Source organism: Euprymna scolopes, chromosome 46 (assembly GCF_053919585.1).
Source record: "Euprymna scolopes isolate OS-2025 chromosome 46, ASM5391958v1, whole genome shotgun sequence".
Lineage (NCBI taxonomy): Eukaryota > Metazoa > Mollusca > Cephalopoda > Sepiida > Sepiolidae > Euprymna > Euprymna scolopes.
Window position 1 is genome coordinate 10,983,872 of NC_136527.1, and position 24,261 is coordinate 11,008,132.

The window sequence follows — 24,261 nt, forward strand, 5'->3', positions numbered from 1 at the left end:
AAATTTTAAAAAAATTGTTTAAATAAAATATTAAGAAAAAAGCTTTTAAATTAAAAATTAAAATAATTTTAAAAAAGAAATTTTAAAAAAATTGTTTAAATAAAATATTAAGAAAAAAGCTTTTAAATTAAAAATTAAAATAATTTTAAAAAAGAAATTTTAAAAAAATTGTTAAAATAAAATATTAAGAAAAAAGCTTTTAAATTAAAAATTAAAATAATTTTAAAAAAGAAATTTTAAAAAAATTGTTTAAATAAAATATTAAGAAAAAAGCTTTTAAATTAAAAATTAAAATAATTTTAAAAAAGAAATTTAAAAAAAATTGTTTAAATAAAATATTAAGAAAAAAGCTTTTAAATTAAAAATTAAAATAATTTTAAAAAAGAAATTTAAAAAAATTGTTTAAATAAAATATTAAGAAAAAAGCTTTTAAATTAAAAATTAAAATAATTTTAAAAAAGAAATTTAAAAAAAATTGTTTAAATAAAATATTAAGAAAAAAGCTTTTAAATTAAAAATTAAAATAATTTTAAAAAAGAAATTTTAAAAAAATTGTTTAAATAAAATATTAAGAAAAAAGATTTTAAATTAAAAATTAAAATAATTTTAAAAAAGAAATTTTAAAAAAATTGTTTAAATAAAATATTAAGAAAAAAGCTTTTAAATTAAAAATTAAAATAATTTTAAAAAAGAAATTTAAAAAAAATTGTTTAAATAAAATATTAAGAAAAAAGCTTTTAAATTAAAAATTAAAATAATTTTAAAAAAGAAATTTTAAAAAAATTGTTTAAATAAAATATTAAGAAAAAAGCTTTTAAATTAAAAATTAAAATAATTTTAAAAAAGAAATTTTAAAAAAATTGTTTAAATAAAATATTAAGAAAAAAGCTTTTAAATTAAAAATTAAAATAATTTTAAAAAAGAAATTTAAAAAAAATTGTTTAAATAAAATATTAAGAAAAAAGCTTTTAAATTAAAAATTAAAATAATTTTAAAAAAGAAATTTTTAAAAAATTGTTTAAATAAAATATTAAGAAAAAAGCTTTTAAATTAAAAATTAAAATAATTTTAAAAAAGAAATTTTAAAAAAATTGTTTAAATAAAATATTAAGAAAAAAGCTTTTAAATTAAAAATTAAAATAATTTTAAAAAAGAAATTTAAAAAAAATTGTTTAAATAAAATATTAAGAAAAAAGCTTTTAAATTAAAAATTAAAATAATTTTAAAAAAGAAATTAAAAAATTGTTTAAATAAAATATTAAGAAAAAAGCTTTTAAATTAAAAATTAAAATAATTTTAAAAAAGAAATTTTAAAAAAATTGTTTAAATAAAATATTAAGAAAAAAGCTTTTAAATTAAAAATTAAAATAATTTTAAAAAAGAAATTTTAAAAAAATTGTTTAAATAAAATATTAAGAAAAAAGCTTTTAAATTAAAAATTAAAATAATTTTAAAAAAGAAATTTTAAAAAAATTGTTTAAATAAAATATTAAGAAAAAAGCTTTTAAATTAAAAATTAAAATAATTTTAAAAAAGAAATTTTAAAAAAATTGTTTAAATAAAATATTAAGAAAAAAGCTTTTAAATTAAAAATTAAAATAATTTTAAAAAAGAAATTTAAAAAAAATTGTTTAAATAAAATATTAAGAAAAAAGCTTTTAAATTAAAAATTAAAATAATTTTAAAAAAGAAATTTTAAAAACATTGTTTAAATAAAATATTAAGAAAAAAGCTTTTAAATTAAAAATTAAAATAATTTTAAAAAAGAAATTTTAAAAAAATTGTTTAAATAAAATATTAAGAAAAAAGCTTTTAAATTAAAAATTAAAATAATTTTAAAAAAGAAATTTTAAAAAAATTGTTTAAATAAAATATTAAGAAAAAAGCTTTTAAATTAAAAATTAAAATAATTTTAAAAAAGAAATTTAAAAAAATTGTTTAAATAAAATATTAAGAAAAAAGCTTTTAAATTAAAAATTAAAATAATTTTAAAAAAGAAATTTAAAAAAAATTGTTTAAATAAAATATTAAGAAAAAAGCTTTTAAATTAAAAATTAAAATAATTTTAAAAAAGAAATTTTAAAAAAATTGTTTAAATAAAATATTAAGAAAAAAGATTTTAAATTAAAAATTAAAATAATTTTAAAAAAGAAATTTTAAAAAAATTGTTTAAATAAAATATTAAGAAAAAAGCTTTTAAATTAAAAATTAAAATAATTTTAAAAAAGAAATTTTAAAAAAATTGTTTAAATAAAATATTAAGAAAAAAGCTTTTAAATTAAAAATTAAAATAATTTTAAAAAAGAAATTTTAAAAAAATTGTTTAAATAAAATATTAAGAAAAAAGCTTTTAAATTAAAAATTAAAATAATTTTAAAAAAGAAATTTTAAAAAAATTGTTTAAATAAAATATTAAGAAAAAAGCTTTTAAATTAAAAATTAAAATAATTTTAAAAAAGAAATTTAAAAAAATTGTTTAAATAAAATATTAAGAAAAAAGCTTTTAAATTAAAAATGAAAATAATTTTAAAAAAGAAATTTTAAAAAAATTGTTTAAATAAAATATTAAGAAAAAAGCTTTTAAATTAAAAATTAAAATAATTTTAAAAAAGAAATTTTAAAAAAATTGTTTAAATAAAATATTAAGAAAAAAGCTTTTAAATTAAAAATTAAAATAATTTTAAAAAAGAAATTTAAAAAAAATTGTTTAAATAAAATATTAAGAAAAAAGCTTTTAAATTAAAAATTAAAATAATTTTAAAAAAGAAATTTTAAAAAAATTGTTTAAATAAAATATTAAGAAAAAAGCTTTTAAATTAAAAATTAAAATAATTTTAAAAAAGAAATTTAAAAAAAATTGTTTAAATAAAATATTAAGAAAAAAGCTTTTAAATTAAAAATTAAAATAATTTTAAAAAAGAAATTTTAAAAAAATTGTCTAAATAAAATATTAAGAAAAAAGCTTTTAAATTAAAATAAATATTTTAAATTAAAAAATTCAAATAATTCTTAAAAAAAAAATTTAAAAAACAGAAAAGAATCAAAAATTAAATGGAACAATCCCTTTAAAAAAAATAACTCGGATGGAATACTGTTACCATATCTGGGCAGGAGCTGCTAAAAACAGCCTATCCTGCCTTGACAGAGTACAAAATAGACTTCGTGGTTTAGTGGGGGATGCCCTCTTCTCTACCCTGCAACCTCTCTCTCACAGAAGAGATGTTGCCAGCCTATCCTTGTTTTATCGTTATTTCCATGGCAGGTGCTCGTCTGAACTCCAATCTCTGGTCCCCCCTCATTAAGTTTAGGCACAGATAAAGAGTGGGGGAAATTATTGATAGTGGTTTCAGTGTTTTCCGTGAAAGTTTGGCAAGGGGTGACCATTGGAACTCAGATAAGCACTTGTCATGAAAATAACGATAAAGCAGAGACAGGCTCGCAATGTCTCTTCTGTGGCAAAGTGGTTGCAAGGAAGAGAAAAGGGCATCCCCCACTAAGCTACAAAGTCTATTTTGAACTGTCAAGGCAGGATAAGATGCTTCTAGCAGCTCCTGCCCAGATGTGGCAACAGTACTCCATCGTTGGCCAAACCTGGCTCTTATATAGGTAGAGAATTGCATCAGCAGTGAGATGTCTACTGGAGAAATAAAAGGATCCTACCATTTTTCCAACAACTTCGGCAACGGATTTGATATATGTGTTCCATTTCAGATAAGGTGGTCAAGCCCAGAAGCTTGTCAAAACATGGAGCCTCCCCATTCATTTCAATTGATGCCAGATGGGGATCAGAGCATGGATGATGTAGAGATAGAAGCTTGGTTTTAGATGCATTAAAAGTAACCAGCCATCTCTTTCCCCATTGTACCACGTGCTCATGATCAGAGGAGAGAGAATCAGAGAGAACTTGGTCTTTTACGGCTTTTGCTTCAATAGATGATAGTGTCGTCAGCATAAATGTCTATGAATGATTTAACGATGTGATTTGGAAGCTTATTGATGTAGATCCGGAAGAGAGTTGGGCCCAGAAAGGACCCCCTGAGGGATTCCAGCATTAATACTTTTTAATATTTACGGTTCCAGGTAAGAATGCAAACATATATACATTACACACACAAACATATATACATTACACACACACACACAAACATATATACATTACACACACACACACACACACACACACACAAACATATATACATTACACACACAAACATATACATTACACACACACAAACATATATACATTACACACACACAAACATATATACATTACACACACACACATATATACATTACACACACACACATATATACATTACACACACACACATATATACATTACACACACACACATATATACATTACACACACACACACATATATACATTACACACACACAAACATATATACATTACACACACACAAACATATATACATTACACACACAAACATATATACATTACACACACACAAACATATATACATTACACACACAAACATATATACATTACACACACAAACATATATACATTACACACACACAAATATATATACATTACACACAAACATATATACATTACACACACACAAACATATATATATTACACACACACACAAACATATATACATTACACACACATACACAAACATATATACATTACACACACATACACAAACATATATACATTACACACACATACACAAACATATATACATTACACACACATACACAAACATATATACATTACACACACATACACAAACATATATACATTACACACACACACACAAACATATATACATTACACACACACACACAAACATATATACATTACACACACACACAAATATATATACATTACACACACACAAACATATATACATTACACACACACAAACATATATACATTACACACACACAAACATATATACATTACACACACACATATGCAAACATATATCCATCACACACACACACACATATATATATACATTACACACACACAAACATATATTCATCACACACACACAAACATATATACATTACACACACACACAAACATACATACATTACACACACACACAAACATACATATATTACACACACACACAAACATACATATATTACACACACACACAAACATACATACATTACACACACACACAAACATACATACATTACACACACACACACACAAACATACATACATTACACACACACACAAACATATATACATCACACACACACAAACATATATCCATCACACACACACAAACATATCCATAACACACACACAAACATATATCCATAACACACACACAAACATATATACATTACACACACAAACATATATACATTACACACACACATATGCAAACATATATACATTGCACACACACATATGCAAACATATATACATTGCACACACACATATGCAAACATATATACATTACACACATACACATATGCGCAAACATATATACATACACAAACATATATACATTGCAAACATATATATATTACACACACATATATACACTAAACACGCATACATATGAAAATATACACTAAACACGCATCCATATAAAAACATATACACACTACACACACAAACATATATACACACATATGCAAATAAGTAAACACTACACACACACACCCATATAACAAACTACATATACACACTACACACACCTATATACAAACGAACCCACTACACAGACATCCTTATGCAAACATATACATACCACACACATACATATATACACACTGCCATATGCAAACGTACCCACACTACACAAACACACACATGGCAGGTTTTATTTTTTTTATTTATTTATTTTTTCGTCTGAGCTCCAATCTCTGGTCCCCCCTCGCATCCTTTTGGTCAAGATCAATTGGCCTTCGGGCCGGGATCAAAGTGTAGTATCTGTTCCGGCAGATGCTGCACTTAAGGTAATGTGTACCAGTCAATGGAGGGGAAACCCTCTATACTGGGACAATTATTATTTTTGGTAACCAGAGTGCCCCCTTTTTGCCTACTTTTAGGGGAGCTGGTTTTTACCTCACATTAAAAACGGCCTTGTGCCTAATTTGCTCAGTGGGGGAGCAAATAAACACCATCTCTGGTCCCCCCTCGCCAATCTTTCAGGAAAAACACCCGTCTAGCTGAATCCACTGTCAAAAATTTCCCCAACTCTATCTGTGCCTAAATCAAAACGTAGATTCCATGAACAAAGCTTCTTTCTTAGAACTGCACGCCTGTGGAACTCTGTTCCGTCTGCCTGCTTCCCACCTGACTACAACTTGGATGTCTTCAAGTCCAACGTTAACAAATTCCTCATGAACCGCCCTCTTAAGTAAACAATTCATTAAATCTCCACACTAACGTACTGTACTTGCAATAACCCTTATCCCTGAGTGGCTTCCGGGCCTTGATAAGTGGTGACCACCGTTTAAAAAAAATATTTAAAACACACACACACATATGCAAGCACAAACACACATATATTCAAATACACACGCGAACACACGCATGCATATGCACATGTGTACACACACACACACACACACGCACACACACACACACAGAATGGATTTCTATTAATGTCCATGTTTGCCAGCCACATCTGTAGTCTATTATTCACGGTTTATCTCACTTGTATCAATTATTCCACATCAGCAGGTGCTTCTCCACACACTCGTCAACAGATTGTGTATATGAAGCCGTTTTTCACTCGATTTTCTCCATAGCAAGAGAACAAATGAAAAGCCTTCAAAGAAAAGGTTGATAAGTCCAAGCCTTGCATTTATGCAGTAAACGGTGTAGAAAGGACCCTTCACTACCCCCACACACATGCCTTCTACGCCTTAAAAATAAGGGAGAGGGGAGGGCATGCCTTACCCTTTAAAAAAGAAAATAGAGTAATGCCGTTTTTAATTTCATTTCAGTGCAGAATTCGCAGGGACTATGGGGTAGAATGGAGTAGTAAGGGCGAGTGAGAGGGGGGGGTAAATTAGCCGATATAATCTTTGATGACAGTAATCAGTTGCTTGAAATAAAAAGGTCAAATGATAGGTATTAGTAGAAATACTAGCTGCACTAATCCGGCATTGCCCGGGATTGTTCTTTCTTTCATTTCCTTCAGAATTTTTGAAATGTGAACTAGCAGGACCTGTGGAATTTTTTGAAATGTGGACAGAACTAGCAGGACCTGTGAAAATTCCACAGGAGACTCATTCATATGTAATATATATTAATGTTGGAATTCTGTAGATGTTCAGTGTAAATGGTTCGTTGGTTGGTTGTTTTTGTTTTACGGCATATCAACCCTTTTCGGGTTATTTAATGCCGAATCCAAAAATTTTGAAGAAAAATTTTTTTAATAGAATATATTTGTTGTTTTCACGTCGGTCTCTATTTAACCCATAGTTGAAACCCTAACAGGTACTACCACTCCGGGTCAGAGTGGACCTGGGAGCAATGGTAATTAAAGGGTGGCTCCACACTCCCCAAAGCCCACAAGCTGGAGCCTCACCACTGGATATAGTTTAAGGTCATATCCAGGACCCCCATTGAGGGACTTTCACCCTCTGCAGGGGGGGCAGTCGGCATATTCTAATGCCCCACCGACAGGGCCACAGTGTAAATGGAGACGCTCTGATATTATTGTAGCTTTTTTTTGTTAAAACTACAAAAGTATTTATCTAAACTAGCAGGAACACCCGGCAAAGCCCAGGCGTAAAATACGCTTAAATATGATATTTTAATTCTTGCAGATTTCGTATATAGAGTTAACGTTCTATTGATTTTTATATATTATAAAGTTGTGATTTCAAAAATAAAAAATATCCTTATGACTTGGGTGCATTAGCTTGAATCGAAACCGAAATAAAAACTTATGAAAAAAATATATGCATATATATAATTTGCGTTCCTTCAGCCATAATTGAAACTAAAGCCAAAACTTATGAAGAATTCTTTATAAAATTATTCATAAAAAAAGTAGATGTGCCATCAGCTAAAATCGAAACCGAAACCAAAACTTATGAAGAATTCTTTATAAAATTATTCATAAAAAAAGTAGATGTGCCATCAGTTATAATCCAAATCGAAACCAAAACTTATGAAGAATTCTTGGTAAAATTATTTATGACAAGAAATGGAAGTACATAACAATTAAACGACCCGGATGTAAGCATGACACAAAAGATAACACACACGTATTTATATTTAGATTATTTGAATTACTGTTTATCACTTTTTGCAACGTTGCAGTGCGAATTTAGTTCTGTGCAGTTCCAGGCGGTTCACGTTACACTTGAACTTCTGCACGTCAGTACTGTTTGGGAAGCAGGGACCTGGAATGGAATTCCAGAGTCTAGCGGTTCTGGGGTAGAAACTATTGGAGTAAAAAGATCTTTTACATCTAGGGATCTCTACAGTGTGGGGGTGGGATTTAGCAGCCTGTCGGATTTGTCGAGGGTGTCTACATCATGGGGGCACAAGTGATTGCAGTTCGTCAGAGCATTCACCACTAAAATACTTGTAGAAAAGGCAGAGGGATGCAACATTTCGTCGATGGGACAGAGGCTGAAGCTTAGATGCCAGTTCAGGGCCTATCAGGTTTGCGACTCTCTTTTGAACCTTGTCAAGGAGGGAGAGACTAGTAGCAGATGCACCAGCCCAGATGTGGCAGCAATACTCCATACATGGGCGAATGGTGGCCTTATAGAGGTACAGGATACTTTCGGGTATTAGTAGTTTTCTAGCACGGTAGAGAGAGCCCACCTTTCTTGCAGCGGCCCTGGCAATGCCTTCAATGTAATTGTTCCAACTCATGTTTCCTGTGAACGTTAGGCCAAGGAGTTTGAAAGATGTACTCTCAGATAAAGAGTCGTTGGCCATTGCTATAGGTGGTAGAGAGGGTTTCTTGTAATTATTGAATGAAACTAGTTTAGTCTTGGCAGCATTGAATGCGACCAACCACTTTTGTCCCCATTCCACTACAGATTGGAGGTCTTCCTCTAGTGTTTCTGCCATTTCTTTAGAAATGTGTTCATTCGTCTTCCTGTCGTGCCTGCCATAGAGTGTAGTGTCATCAGCATATATACCCATCTCAGAGGCAACTTTGTCGGGGCAGTTCCAGGCGGTTCACTTCTCCCAGGCTTTACCTTCTCTCTTTGAGAAGAGGTTAGTCCATTATTATTAATCGCCGAGGTACTCTTTCCATAGTGTGCTAGGTGTGTCAGGAATTTCGTGAAAAATAGTGAATAATTCCACCCCGTCTTTCTGAGCTTATAACTCCTCGAAAAATGTAATTGAAGCCCTAATTTTTTTTTTTCAATTAAAGGAGCAAGGACCAAGGTTTCACTAAAAAAAAAAAAAAAAAAAAAAAAAAAAAAAAAGAAAACGTGTTTTTTTTTTTAAAGGTTTTAAACTTCGGACTTTATAGGTAAATTTCTAAAAAAATACTACTTTTTTTGTTGTTTTAAATTTGAATATATTATTTATTGACCTTTTCTCTTCAATTTGTGATATATAACACTTTGGTGAGTTAATTATTTACTTTTTAATAGACATTTCAAAATGGGAGGCATGAATTATTCGACCCCCTGTCTTTCCAAGCTTATAACTACTCGAAAAATGTAATTCAAGCCCTAATTTTTTTTTTTTCGATTAAAGGAGCAAGGACCAAGGTTTCATTAAAAAAAAAAAACAAAAGAAAAACCAAACAACGTGGTTTAAAAAAAAAAAAGGTTTTAAACTTCGAACTTTACATGTAAATTTCTAAAAAAAAAAACACTTGTTTTGTTTTAAATTTGAATATATTATTTATTGACCTTTTCTCTTCAATTTGTGATATATAACACTTTGGTGAGTTAATTATTTACTTTTTAATAGACATTTCAAAATGGGAGGCATGAATTATTCGACCCCCTGTCTTTCCAAGCTTATAACTACTCGAAAAATGTAATTCAAGCCCTAATTTTTTTTTTTTCGATTAAAGGAGCAAGGACCAAGGTTTCATTAAAAAAAAAAAACAAAAGAAAAACCAAACAACGTGGTTTAAAAAAAAAAAAGGTTTTAAACTTCGAACTTTACATGTAAATTTCTAAAAAAAAAAACACTTGTTTTGTTTTAAATTTGAATATATTATTTATTGACCTTTTCTCTTCAATGTGTTATATATAAAACTTTAGTGAATAAATTAATTATTTACTTTTTAATAGACACTTGAAAATGGGGGGGGGCGTAAATTAAAAAAAAAAAAAAACGTTTGTCTAAAATATTATATTCGGTTTATTGGAAAGAGCATAACATTTCACATTGACCCTGAAAATATCGTAAAAATAGAATCAATAGAAAAATTTTGATAGATTTTTAAAGTTTAAAAATTGAAAAATGTTGAGTTCGTAAAATTCATTACTGTTTTCTAAAAAAAAAAAAAAAAAAAAAAAAAAATAATATTTCTATTACTTTTTATACAACTTTAATAGTTTATTTTGGAAGTATAATCCATAAAGAAAATAAACAACCCACTTTTAAAAGAGAAATTACGAGTTTTTTTATATTTTATTCACAGTTTCGTGTTAGGGGTGTCAAAAATTCCTACAAAAATTCTGATACACCTAATGGAATGCCAACAGGGCTGCCCAGGTACTTTTTGCAGGTCAGAGTGCCCCTTCTCGGGGCGCTGATTTCTCAATCCCACTTTCCCAAATAAAAGGTTCCGTTTAGAACTCAGTATTTTCACGTAAAAGCTTACATTGACCGAAATATCCTGTTTTTCTTCCGTCCCTCGACAAAAGGAAGGTAGACATGTATATCCATCCCTGTCCGTTCGTCTGTCCGCACTTTTCTCAATAACTACGCCTTGGAATTTTTTGAAATTTTGCACAAACATTAAACATGATATGAGTAAAAAAGTAACAGAACGGATTTTCTGAGAAAACTCTGGTTGCCCCCACCCCTCCCCAGGGGTGCCTTTCGGGTTAAAATGGCTAAAATTGACACTTTTGTGCTTATTAAAAAAAAAATTGATGCCTTGGATTTTTATAAAACTTTCTGAAAAGTTGTAACTAACTGATTTCTATATAATTTTGTTTGTCTATACTTCGCGATAATTCTCGGGTGTGCCCCAGGGGCTCTTTTAGGGATAATAAAAACACTCCATTTTTGGGACTATTTTACTATATTTGTCCAAAATTTTCTGTGTATGTCTATTTAGCAGTTTTGCATGGTGCTGAACTCAAATTTGAATATGTTAAGCCCTAAAACTGCACCGTTTTTTTCATTTTCATCAGGATTTGACATCTCCTGGGGGACTTTTGGGGTTAAATGGGGGGGGGGTCATGCTGAACTTAGTCATTTTTTTTTTAATTCCTCGTTCCCTGTGCACTCACGGGTGACCATGCATGCTTCACTTTTTTCTTATATATATATATATATATATACTCCTATAAAATCAGTTTAGTACCAACACTAGCAGAGCATAATACATTAGTTATCTATCTATCTATACTCCTATAAATTTGTTTTTCTTTTGTGTGTATCGATATTCATATTAAAAACCCTTTTTCTATTTATTTAAAAAGAAAATACAATTTTCTTATATATGGGTTGTGGAATTGCATTGACTAGCAAAAGATCTAGCTAATTTGCATCTTAAATATGTTATTTATGGATCGTGGAATTGCATTCATCTGCAAAAAATCTAGCTAATTTGCATATTCTTTTAAACATTCGTTTTAATTAATTCCCTATTGGATGATCATCTTTAGTTAACTATTACGTGTAATTATATTCATGCAGATATTCTACATGATTTATGCTTGTGTAATATTTGCGTAAAAAGCTCATTGTACACACAAACCTCTTTCCATATATATATTTATACGTATATATATGTGTTTAAAAAATTTTGCCTACCAAACTCCTGTCAGTTTTTGGTTTACAGACATGAAACTTCATATATAAAGTACATATCCCTGACAAACTCGCTTAGCGATAAGATCCCACTCCTTCACCGTTGTTGTCCCTAAATGCCAGAAAGCTTTCTATTCTAATTTCCTCGAACCTTTTTTTTTGGTTTATTTCGTAAGAAAATACAACTTTGTTATATATGGGTCGTGGAATTGCATTCATCTGCAAAAAAAATCTAGCTAATTTGCATATTCTTTTAAACATTCATTTTAATTAATTCCCTATTAGTTTTTTTTATTTTCTTATGGGATGATCATCTTTAGTTAACTATTACGTGTAATTATATTCATGCAGATATTCTACATGATTTATACTTGCATAATATTTGCGTAAAACAATTATAGTAAACACAAACTCTTTCTATATATATATATTTATATATATATATATATTCATGTATGCATATATATAATTTCTTTTTCTTCATAAGTTTTTCTTTCTATTTCAATTAAAGCTGATGCTTTTTCTTATATATCGCGCATCTTAAATGTTATTTATGGATCGTGGAATTGCATTCATCTGCAAAAGATCGAGCTAATTTGCATATTCTTTTAAACATTCGTTTTAATTAATTCCCTATTGGATGATCATCTTTAGTTAACTATTACGTGTAATTATATTCATGCAGATATTCTACATGATTTATACTTGTGTAATATTTTGTAGATAAGTGATTTTTTGGAATTTATATATACTTTCTATAATCGAAGTAAGTAAAATTTTGTTGATTTTCTTCAAATCTTTTTTAAAGAAAACCGATTTAAAAAAACAAATATTGCATAATTTGCTATTAAACCTGTTATTTATTTTTTTTTTTAATTTTTAATTTGGTCTTTGCTCCTTTAATTGAAAAAAGAAATTACATTTTTATTTAAAGTAGTTATAAGCTTGGAAAGATAGGAGGTCGAATTATTCAATTTTTTATCACGCATTTTTAATGACGGTTTCTGACACTGCTAGTACTATATTCGTTGACGTCACCAAGTTCCGTGACTTTAATAGAAGGGCCTACAATTTACGTTGGCCAAGCTTGAATAAGTTAATATGTGTGTTTACCAAAATAACCATAGCGAATTAATAAAGTAACATTCATAATTTGAAGGACGATTTTTTTTGGGGGGGGGGGGGGCTCTCTCTCTCTCCCCCCCCCCCTCCAATCTACATACACCGATTTTCTTTTGCGAATTCTTTCCAACCTATTTTTAAGCTAAAAGAAAAGGAAATTACAGAAAGTTATTTTTGGGATACCTTTCACTAACAAAAACAAAAGTGCCCCACCCACCCACCTTTGCTTTTGGGGGAGAGAAGGGAAAGTCATAACATAGCAATCTATGCAGGGCTAAAAATAACCAGTGTGAGTTTATTTAAAACTGGTGATGAAACCTTGTATTCCCCAAGAGGAAGAGCTTTCAAGTTAAGGGAAAGTTATATATATTAGTGGTCTGGCAATGCTACAGGGGAGACAACCGAAACAGCAAAACTGAAGCTAGCTTGCCAGGACACTATACATATAACTACTTAATTTACTCACATAAAATTAATATACAAAAGTATAGATTTATGCGTGAACTTTAAGTATTTACTTCAAAAGTGCTCAATACATAGGTAGATCTAGTCAGTAATTTATAAAACATATATAGCCTGAGGAGTCCTAGAGTGGATGAAACGCTGAATATTCAGTGTAGCTTAATTGCCATATATATTTTATAACTTACTATATATCTAAGGCTTTTGACAGGGTATGGCATGAGGGTCTCCTCAGAAAAATTAGATCATACGGTATCACTGGTAGAATACTTAACATAATTAAATACTTCTTAGATAAGAGAAGGATCCAGGTTGTCCTCGACGGTCGTACATCTAAACAATATGATATAAATGCGGGAGTGCCCCAGGGTTCTATCCTTGGACCTCTATTGTTCCTGATATTCATAAATGACCTCGCAGACAAAATTGCCTCTGAGATGGGTATATATGCTGATGACACTACACTCTATGGCAGGCACGACAGGAAGACGAATGAACGAATTTCTAAAGAAATGGCAGAAACACTAGAGGAAGACCTCCAATCAGTGGTGGAATGAAGACAAAAGTAGTTGGTCGCATTCAATGCTGCCAAGACTAAACTAGTTTCATTCAATAATTACAAGAAACCCTCTCTACCACCTATAGCAATGGCCAACGACTCTTTATCTGAGAGTACATCTTTCAAACTCACAGGAAACATGAGTTGGAACAATTACATTGAATGCATTGCCAGGGCCGCTGCCAGAAAGGTGGGCTCTCTCTACCATACTAGAAAACTACTAACACTCGAAAGTATCCTGTACCTCTATAAGGCCACCATTCGCCCATGTATGGAGTATTGCTGGTGCATCTGCTACTAGTCTCTCGCTCCTTGACAAGGTTCAAAAGAGAGTCGCAAACCTGATAGGCCCTGAACTGGCATCTAAGCTTCAGCCTCTGTTCCATCGACAAAATGTTGCATCCCTCTGCGTTTTCTACAAGTATTTTAGTGGTGAATGCTCTGACGAACTGCAATCACTTGTGCCCCCACGACGTGAGCACCCTCGACAAACCCGACAGGCTGCTAAATCCCATCCCCACACTGTAGAGATCCCTAGATGTAAAAGATATTTTTACTCCAATAGTTTCTTCCCCCAGAACCACTAGACTCTGGAATTCCATTCCAGGTCCCTGCTTCCCCAACATTACTAACGTGCAGAAGTTCAAGTGTAACATGAACCGACATCTTGCTGCCCAAAATCCCTACATAGTACCCCAGTAGTTGTTGCCCCTATTAGTAGCCCCCTACACCAAAGTGGCAATTTGCCTTGTTTGGGGTGAAAATGTAAAAAAAAAAAAAAAAAAATATATATATATATTATAAATTACCATATATATATATATATATATATATATATATATATATATATATATATATATATATATTTTATAAATTACCATATATATATATATATATATATTTTATAAATTACCATATATATATATATATATATATTTTATAAATTACCATATATATATATATATATTTTATAAATTACCATATATATATATATATATATATTTTATAAATTACCATATATATATATATATATATATTTTATAAATTACCATATATATATATATATATATATTTTATAAATTACCATATATATATATATATATATATATATATATATTTTATAAATTACCATATATATATATATATATATATATATATATTTATAAATTACCATATATATATATATATTTTATAAATTACCATATATATATATATATATATATATATATATTTTATAAATTACCATATATATATATATATATATATATATATATATATATATATTTTATAAATTACCATATATATATATATATATATATATATATATATATATTTTATAAATTACCATATATATATATATATTTTATAAATTACCATATATATATATATATTTTATAAATTACCATATATACATATATATATATTTTATAAATTACCATATATATATATATATTTTATAAATTACCATATATATATATATATTTTATAAATTACCATATATACATATATATATTTTATAAATTACCATATATATATATATATATATATATTGTATAAATTACCATATATATATATATATATATATTGTATAAATTACCATATATATATATATATTGTATAAATTACCATATATATATATATATATTGTATAAATTACCATATATATATATATATATATTGTATAAATTACCATATATATATATATATATATATTTTATAAATTACCATATATATATATATATATATATATATATATTTTATAAATTACCATATATATACATTTTATAAATTACCATATATATACATTTTATAAATTACCATATATATACATTTTATAAATTACCATATATATATATACATTTTATAAATTACCATATATATATATATATTATAAATTACCATATATATATACATTTTATAAATTACCATATATATATACATTTTATAAATTACCATATATATATATATACATTTTATAAATTACCATATATATATATTTTATAAATTACTATATATATATATATTTTATAAATTACTATATATATATATATTTTATAAATTACTATATATATATATATATATTATAAATTACTATATATATATATATTTTATAAATTACTATATATATATATATTTTATAAATTACTATATATATATATATTTTATAAATTACTATATATATATATATTTTATAAATTACTATATATATATATATATATTTTATAAATTACTATATATATATATATATTTTATAAATTACTATATATATATATATTTTATAAATTACTATATATATATATATTTTATAAATTACTATATATATATATAATATTTTATAAATTTATATATATATATAATATTTTATAAATTTATATATATATATATATATATATATATATATTTTATAAATTACTATATTTATAAAGATTTTATAAATTACTATATATATATATAAAGATTTTAAAAATTACTATATATATATATATATAAAGATTTTATAAATTACTATATATATATATATATATATATATATATATAGAGAGAGAGAGAGAGAGAGAGACAAAGAGATAGAGAGAGAGATAGGCAAATTTTGGCATATTTTATTGGTTTGAAAATATAGGTTCTTTTTTACCAATTGTCATCAAATTTTAACCATAGAATATTATTACAATCTTCAAAAAGCGGGACTTCCTTCCGGGATTCTGCTTTCCCAACTGCACTGATATGCAGAAGTTCAAGTGTAATGTTAACAAACATCTTTCTACTCATCTCCCTTCATAATGACCCGACTAATTAAGTCCTTAATAGTAGCCCCCTGCTTCAAAGTGGCACTGTGCCTTGTTTGGGTTGAAAATTGAATAATAAAAAAAAAAAATTGTGTATGGGTATATATGAGCGTATGCTTATAGACATGTATGTATGCATGTATATATTTATATGTATGTATACCAATGACCGTCTTGTGTATGTTTGCATGTGTGTGTATGTATATGAACGTGTGCATAATGTGTATTGTGTATGTACGCATGTATATATGTGTGTGATATGTGTACATATGTATGTGTGCGTGCGTGTATATATATGTATGTATAACAATGACCGTCTTTAGTCTCATGTCTGCTTGAGCATGTGAATTCGCCGGCAGGACTATATGTCATTTTCGGGCTCATGAACTTTCAGTGTCTGAGGGAGTGGAACTCGTCTGACAAGACGTTGCAATCATCATATATATGAGTAAAAATAAGATAATACAAGCAATGGTTGACGTTATGATTATTTTAAGAGGATTTTCGAGGCAAAAATGTAGAAGAAAAAGATGATAAAAACACATGCGAGTGAACGTGAAAAAAGACCTACGATCCTTCCCATTCTGGGCAGAATCTGCAAGTGTGTAGATGGCAACACGCACACCTGCACAGATATATCTATACTCATTGAATATTGAATATGAGCATCCTGAAAATATGAAGATCCTGATGATGTCCCCTCAAATAGGGACGAAACGTTGATTAACATTATTTTATAAATTCTTGGTTTTCCTTTTTAAATAATCATATATATATATATATATATATATATATATATATATATATATATATATATTTAAAAGAGTGTAGCCATCAACAATTGTGGGTTTTTTTTAAAGGTTTTCATCATATTTTTATTTTAAAATATTTTTATAACGCGTTTCGAGCTTAGGGTGTGCTCTCTTCAGATATTTTCGTAAAAAGTTTTTCTTTAAAATGGGAGTTTGTAGATATGCCTCCGCTGATATTAAATATGTTTTTCATAGTGATGCGATGCTTGTGTTCAGTATTCAGACGTTCTGTCTCCAACTTTAAGTGTTCACAGTGACCGGTCAAAGTTAGTTTCAAAGAGTGTTTTTTAGTCCATATGGTGAAGGTTTTTATGGCTTTTTTAGGGTTCTTTTTGAAGACTTTCTTTCCCCATGTATAGCATACACTCACACACAATCACACACACATACACACACGTACATACATCTATATTTTTATAAAGTAATAGGGTTCGTGTGTTTCTGTCTGTGTGTACAGCTCTCCATCATCAACGAAATATAAAGGAGGTAAGAGGGTAGATCTCTCCTGGTAGAGAAACATTAGAACCCATTTTAGGATGTTTCTGTTATAGGAGACATAAGAATCTATGCCTAATTTCTTTATATACTAGTCTACAAACCACCCCCATATCGAATGACTTATGCTCATTTGCATATCACATTATATTAAATCTCTTTAACTAATTACCTCGACCTTATTACATATTGGAAATATTCTAATCATTTCAACTGTACTATTTACAAAATCTATTTAACATTTAATTATTTAATATATTTTCATTTAATTTTATATTCGATTTATTTCACTTTACGTATATTATCAAAACAATTCATTGGCGAGCAAAGCTTTATGTTTTGGGATTGTATTGAAAATGTAATGGAAATTTCAATTTCGTTCCGTTTTAATCTTTTATATTTTACTTGCCAATATTATTGAAAGAATACAATTCAACTATCGTAATTTTATATAAATAAACAAAAACAAATATTTTAAAATAAAACTTTATTAAAAAAGAAATAATTTTATTTTTAAATGAAAAAAATCAATTTAGTAAAATAATTGTATTAAACACCCCCAGCCTTGTCAGCAAACCTGTAAACCTATAAAAGTTAACATTTCGAATGTAAACAGTGATTTTTCGATTTTCTTAGCGCTTGCCGCAATTAAAGACAATTAAAACGGAACTAACTTTATTTCCATTCTATTTTTTAAACAACCCCCAAAACATAACGCTCTCTTCCAGTTATAGCCAATTTTTTTTTAATTAAATAAAACAGGTCAAAATAAACAGATAAGCGCATTTTCTTTTACATTTTTCTTACAACCAACGTTGTCATTTTAACCAACTGCAGGACCGTTACTTTTGTGGGGTTGTTTTGAAAATGGCACGGAGATTATAATTTCGTTCCAATTTAATCTTTCTGGTCGAGCCTATTTCGAAAGCCTGTCTTATCATAGATTTGAACTACAAATAATTTATTACATTTTGATTATTACTATCTTAAGACTTAAAGCTTATATTTATTTCATTTTTCTATTTATATATTGAATTAGTTATTTCCAGTCTTATTTAAACTTAGTGCTTTCTTTAAACCGGATGAACCTTTTATAAAAATATGAGTTTAACGTAAAGAACACGAACAAGGTTTTATTCAACTGAATTTCTTCCAGTTTACTAACAAAATATATAAATTTAAAAGAGATATAAATAATAAAATAAAAAGGTTATGTAATTTAAAAGAAATACACGTACTCACAAAAGCAGAACTTTTTTTACACATTTTTTTCTTTAAAACCATAACAATGAGACTAACAATTACCTAGATCTTAGTAATTATTTGTTTTAATAGAACTGTTTTAATTGTACTGTTTACTTAGTTAACCTAAGTTGGTATTACATTTATTTTACATTTACTTTTTTTTTTTAATTATTACTTTTAGACTGTGACGTTTACACCCGGAAGTAATGAGTCACACGTAGGTCGCTTTTATTCATTCCTTTTGGTCAAGATCAAAGTGTAGTATCTGTTCTTCAGATGCTGCACTTCATTTTCTTGTTCTCTTTCGGTGGAGGAGAAATCCTTCACGACTGAGACAATTTTTATTTTTGTACCTTTTCTCCACGTTAAAAAACGACCCTGGTGTCTAACTCTGTCCCGTGGGGAGGCATAGTAAATAGGTACAATATAATTGTTTATAATTGTACTATTCAGAAATATTATTTATAGTTCGTCCATTTCAGTTAGTATACATTTCCTTTACGCTTAATTAATTTACAATCATTAATATCGTTAAACAATTCCGTTTAAAACCGAAATTATGCCACCCAAACGAAGTAGAAACGAAAGTGAGGAAGAAAGAATGGAAAGAATGGAAGCTAATAGACTAAGAGTTGCTGCAGTTCGCTCCAATGAAAACAATTCAGATAGAGAAAGACGTCTAGAACTTAACAGGATACGTCAAAGAGAAAGGAGAGCAAGACTGTCAGATTTGGAAAGAGAAACCCAACGTGAAGCTGACAGAACTAGACATGCTGTAAGGCGGTTAAATTCATCACAAGATGAAATTCAAGAAAGGCAAAGATATGCACTGGAAAGAGAAGCAATATTACGATCGAATGAATTATATGAGGTAAGTAGACGTACACAAGGTCAGTTGAGAGTGGCTCAACGACATCAGAATGAATCGGAAACCCAACGAAGCTTTCGCCTATACCAAGGGCAACAACGAGAGGCTGCATGGAGAGAGAGTATGACTTTGCCCCAGCAATTGACAGAAAACGAGGCAGCTAGACAACGAATGACTGCTTTGAGACACCATGAAATAGAACACTGCAATAGAAAAGGATTGCTCTACAACAAAAATGACTCTCTCACTACAGCTGATATAGGAAAAATGGACAAAGTATGTCAACATTGCTCAGCTGTAAAATTTAAAGGAGAAACCCCTGGTTGTTGTTGTTCTTCTGGCAAAGTTGTGCTTGATAGCTTTCCACCACTGCCTCAGTTGCTTCAAGATTTGCTCTCCGGCAATGGTCCCATCTCTAAAGATTTTCTGCAAAATCTACGCAGTTATAACAATTGTTTTGCAATGACATCATTTGGTCACAAAATTGTGGCAGTACATGGGTGGAATCCTTCTTTTAGAATTCGAGGCCAGGTTTGCCACCAGATTGGGAGTCTTTTACCACCTGAAGATGAAACAGCAAAGTTTATTCAAGTCTACTTCTTGGATAGTCTGGAAGAGGAACTACATAATCGGGGACGTGACAGTAGACTCAATAGAGACATTCTCCAAAGTCTGACTGAATTTTTACATGAGAACAACAGCTTCATTTGTCAGCTGAAAACAACAAAGGAGAGGATTGAAGAAGAACACTTGGTAGAACATAAAGTTGTCATAAGGGAAGACCGAAGGCCGCAAGAAGAGCATCCACGGCGATTCAATGCTCCAACAACAACGTATGAGATTGGAATATTAATGGAGAATGAACCAACAGCTAACCGGGATATTGTCTTGCGTTTTAGAAATGATACATTAAAATGGATCTCCGAACTACATCCCCTCTACGATACTTTAATGTACCCGTTAATGTACCCCTATGGTTCTCCATCTTACAACATCTACATGAAGGCATCCAATGGGCGAAAAGTTACCCAACAGCAATTTTATTCGTACCATTTAATGACTCGGCCTGGAAACTATTTTCTCTGGTACCGAAGGCTATTTCAACAATGGCTGGTGGATGTGTACTGCAAGATTGAAACAGAACGTTTACAGTTCCTGAGGCGTGAGCAACAGACCCTGAGAGCTGACAATTATAGCAACTTGAGAGATTCAATTCTTAGGGAGGATGGGAATCCAGAACAGTTTGGTCAACGAGTTGTTCTTCCGGCAACTTATACAGGAGGCCCTCGATACATGTTTGAGCGTCAAAGTGATGCCATGGCATATGTTCGGCGAATGGGCCGAGCCGACCTCTTCATCACGTTCACAACAAATCCAAAGTGGACAGAAATTACAGAAAATTGTCTTCAAGGGCAAGACCCTCAGGATCGTCCAGATATTGTTGCCAGGGTTTTCAGGCAGAAGCTAAAAAAGTTACTTGAATTTATTAAAAAGGGAGGATTTGGCAGGTTGAGGGCTTTCCTGTACAGTATTGAATATCAAAAAAGAGGACTGCCGCATGCACACATCCTCACCTGGCAGGCCCCAGAGGACAAACTTCTACCAGAAAAAATGGATCTCTGCAGATATGCAGAGATCCCTGACAAAGAGGAAGATCCTGATCTTCATGCTAAAGTGATGGCACATATGGTGCATGGACCTTGTGGACCATTTAATCCAAATTGTCCATGTACGATTGACAACAAATGTTCCAAAAAATACCCAAAAGAATTTCTTCAGTGTACCGAGCAAGGCCAAGACTCTTACCCCAAGTACAGGCGAAGAAAACCAGAAGATGGAAGCCAGACTGGTACAATAAGGATGAAGAGAAATGGTCGGTATGTTAATCAAGAAATAACAAACCAGTGGATTGTTCCGTACAACAAGGTCCTCCTTCAGCAGTTCAACGCTCACATTAACGTAGAAATTTGCAGCTCGATCCAAAGCATCAAATATGTCCTCAAATACGTGAATAAAGGATGTGATCAAGCAGTGTTTGAACTACAAAGAACTGATGGAGCAGCTAACCAACAAGGCCAAGTACAAAGTCACATTGTGGATGAGATCCAGCAGTTCCAGAATGCAAGGTATGTCGGCAGTTCAGAGGCGGCCTGGAGGATATTGGAACATCCCATCCATGAACATTTCCCCCCAATTGTACAACTTTCTGTTCATCTTGAAAATGGGCAGAATGTCATGTTCTCAGCTGATACTGCTCTGGAACGAGCCCAAGGTCCACCGCCTGCCACAACTTTGACACCATTTTTTCAACTCTGCCATGAGGATGACTTTGCAAGGGGTCTCAAATACGTAGAAGTCCCTGAGTTTTACACTTGGAACAAATCGACAAAGAAATGGATGAGAAGAATGCGTGGGGTACAAGTTGAAGGTGCTGAAAATGATGATGTATGGAAGGCACCATGCATTGGGAGAATCTACACGATTAGTCCAAAAGCAGGGGAGTGTTATTTCTTACGCCTGTTGCTCAATGAGGTTGCTGGTCCAACTTCATTTCAAAATTTGCGAGCATACAATGGTCAGGTGTTTGAAACATACAGAGCAGCGTGCCTTGCTCGAGGCCTTCTAGAAAATGACCATCACTTGCATCAAGCAGTAGGAGAGGCAAGTGCCACTCAATCACCTTCAAATTTGCGAAGCCTATTTGTGATAATTTTAACAGCCTGTGAGCCAAGAAATCCTCTTGAGATCTGGATGGCTTTTCGTGATGTAATATCTGAAGACATTCTTCACAGATACAGGCAAGAAGTTAACAATCCAGAAGCAGATTTTAATGAGGACATCTACAATAAAACTCTTTGTCTAATTGAAGAAAAAGTTCTCCTTATGTGCGGTCAACCATTGGCAAGCTATGGATTACCTGCACCAACGCAAGGGAGAGATGAAAGACTCGCGAGAGAGTATCAACGTGAAGTTACTTATAATCTTGAAGAACTTTCCCTACAAGCAAAAAATATGCAAAAAAAACTGACCGATTCTCAAAGAGAAGTTTACAATTCATTCATGGCAATGTTGGAAGCACAAGGTGAAATGAACAAAAACATGATGTTTCTTGATGCTCCAGGTGGTACGGGCAAGACTTTTGTAATCAATTTGATCCTTGCAAAGATTAGATCCATGAGAAAGATTGTGCTTGCAACAGGATCCAGTGGCATTGCTGCTACTCTACTACAAGGTGGCCGCACTCTTCACAGCACTTTTAAAGTACCCTTGGATACTCATCGAATGGATCAGCCAGTTTGCAAAATTACTGGTAACTCAGCCTTGGCAAATGTAATTAGAGACACCTCTGCAATCATTGTAGACGAAGCTCCAATGACGCACAAGAGTGCTTATGAAGCAATTGACCGAACACTGCAAGACATCACAGGAAACAAGAATCCCATGGGTGGCATTCCAACCTTATTTTGCGGTGATTTCCGTCAAATCCTCCCAGTGGTTAAAAATCGCACAAGGGCTAACATTGTCAATGCAAGTTTGAAACAATCCTATCTCTGGAGGCACGTTATAGTGAAGAGACTGACTACTAATATGAGAGCCTATATCTCTGATAACACAGCTACAGCAGACTTCTCAAAATTGCTTCTCCAAATCGGTAATGGTCAGTTTCCTATCACTTCTTCACCTGACACAATTAAGATTCCAACTGCGCTTGGTAAATGTGTCGGTAATCAGAAGCAACTGAAAGACAAAGTGTACCCAGACCTGCAAAACAATGGAAAATCACCGGATTGGCTTGCTGAGAGGGCTATTATTTCGCCATTAAACAGCAATGTGAATCATTTGAACAATTCAATAATGAATGAATTTCCAGGAGACACAAAGCAATACAAGTCAGTTGATTCGGCTACTAATGAATATGAAGCTGTTCACTACCCTGTGGAGTTTTTAAACTCTTTGGAGATATCTGGAATGCCTCCACACA

The 24,261-nt window shown here is 30.2% G+C and overlaps 1 protein-coding gene across 17 annotated transcripts in view; it reads right to left on the bottom strand.

The window, feature by feature from the left end:
- The window catches only part of LOC145270991 (protein numb-like), a 464,442-nt gene that overhangs the window by 261,152 nt on the left and 179,029 nt on the right, over positions 1-24,261 (bottom strand). The gene's annotated exons all lie outside the window — the stretch shown is intronic.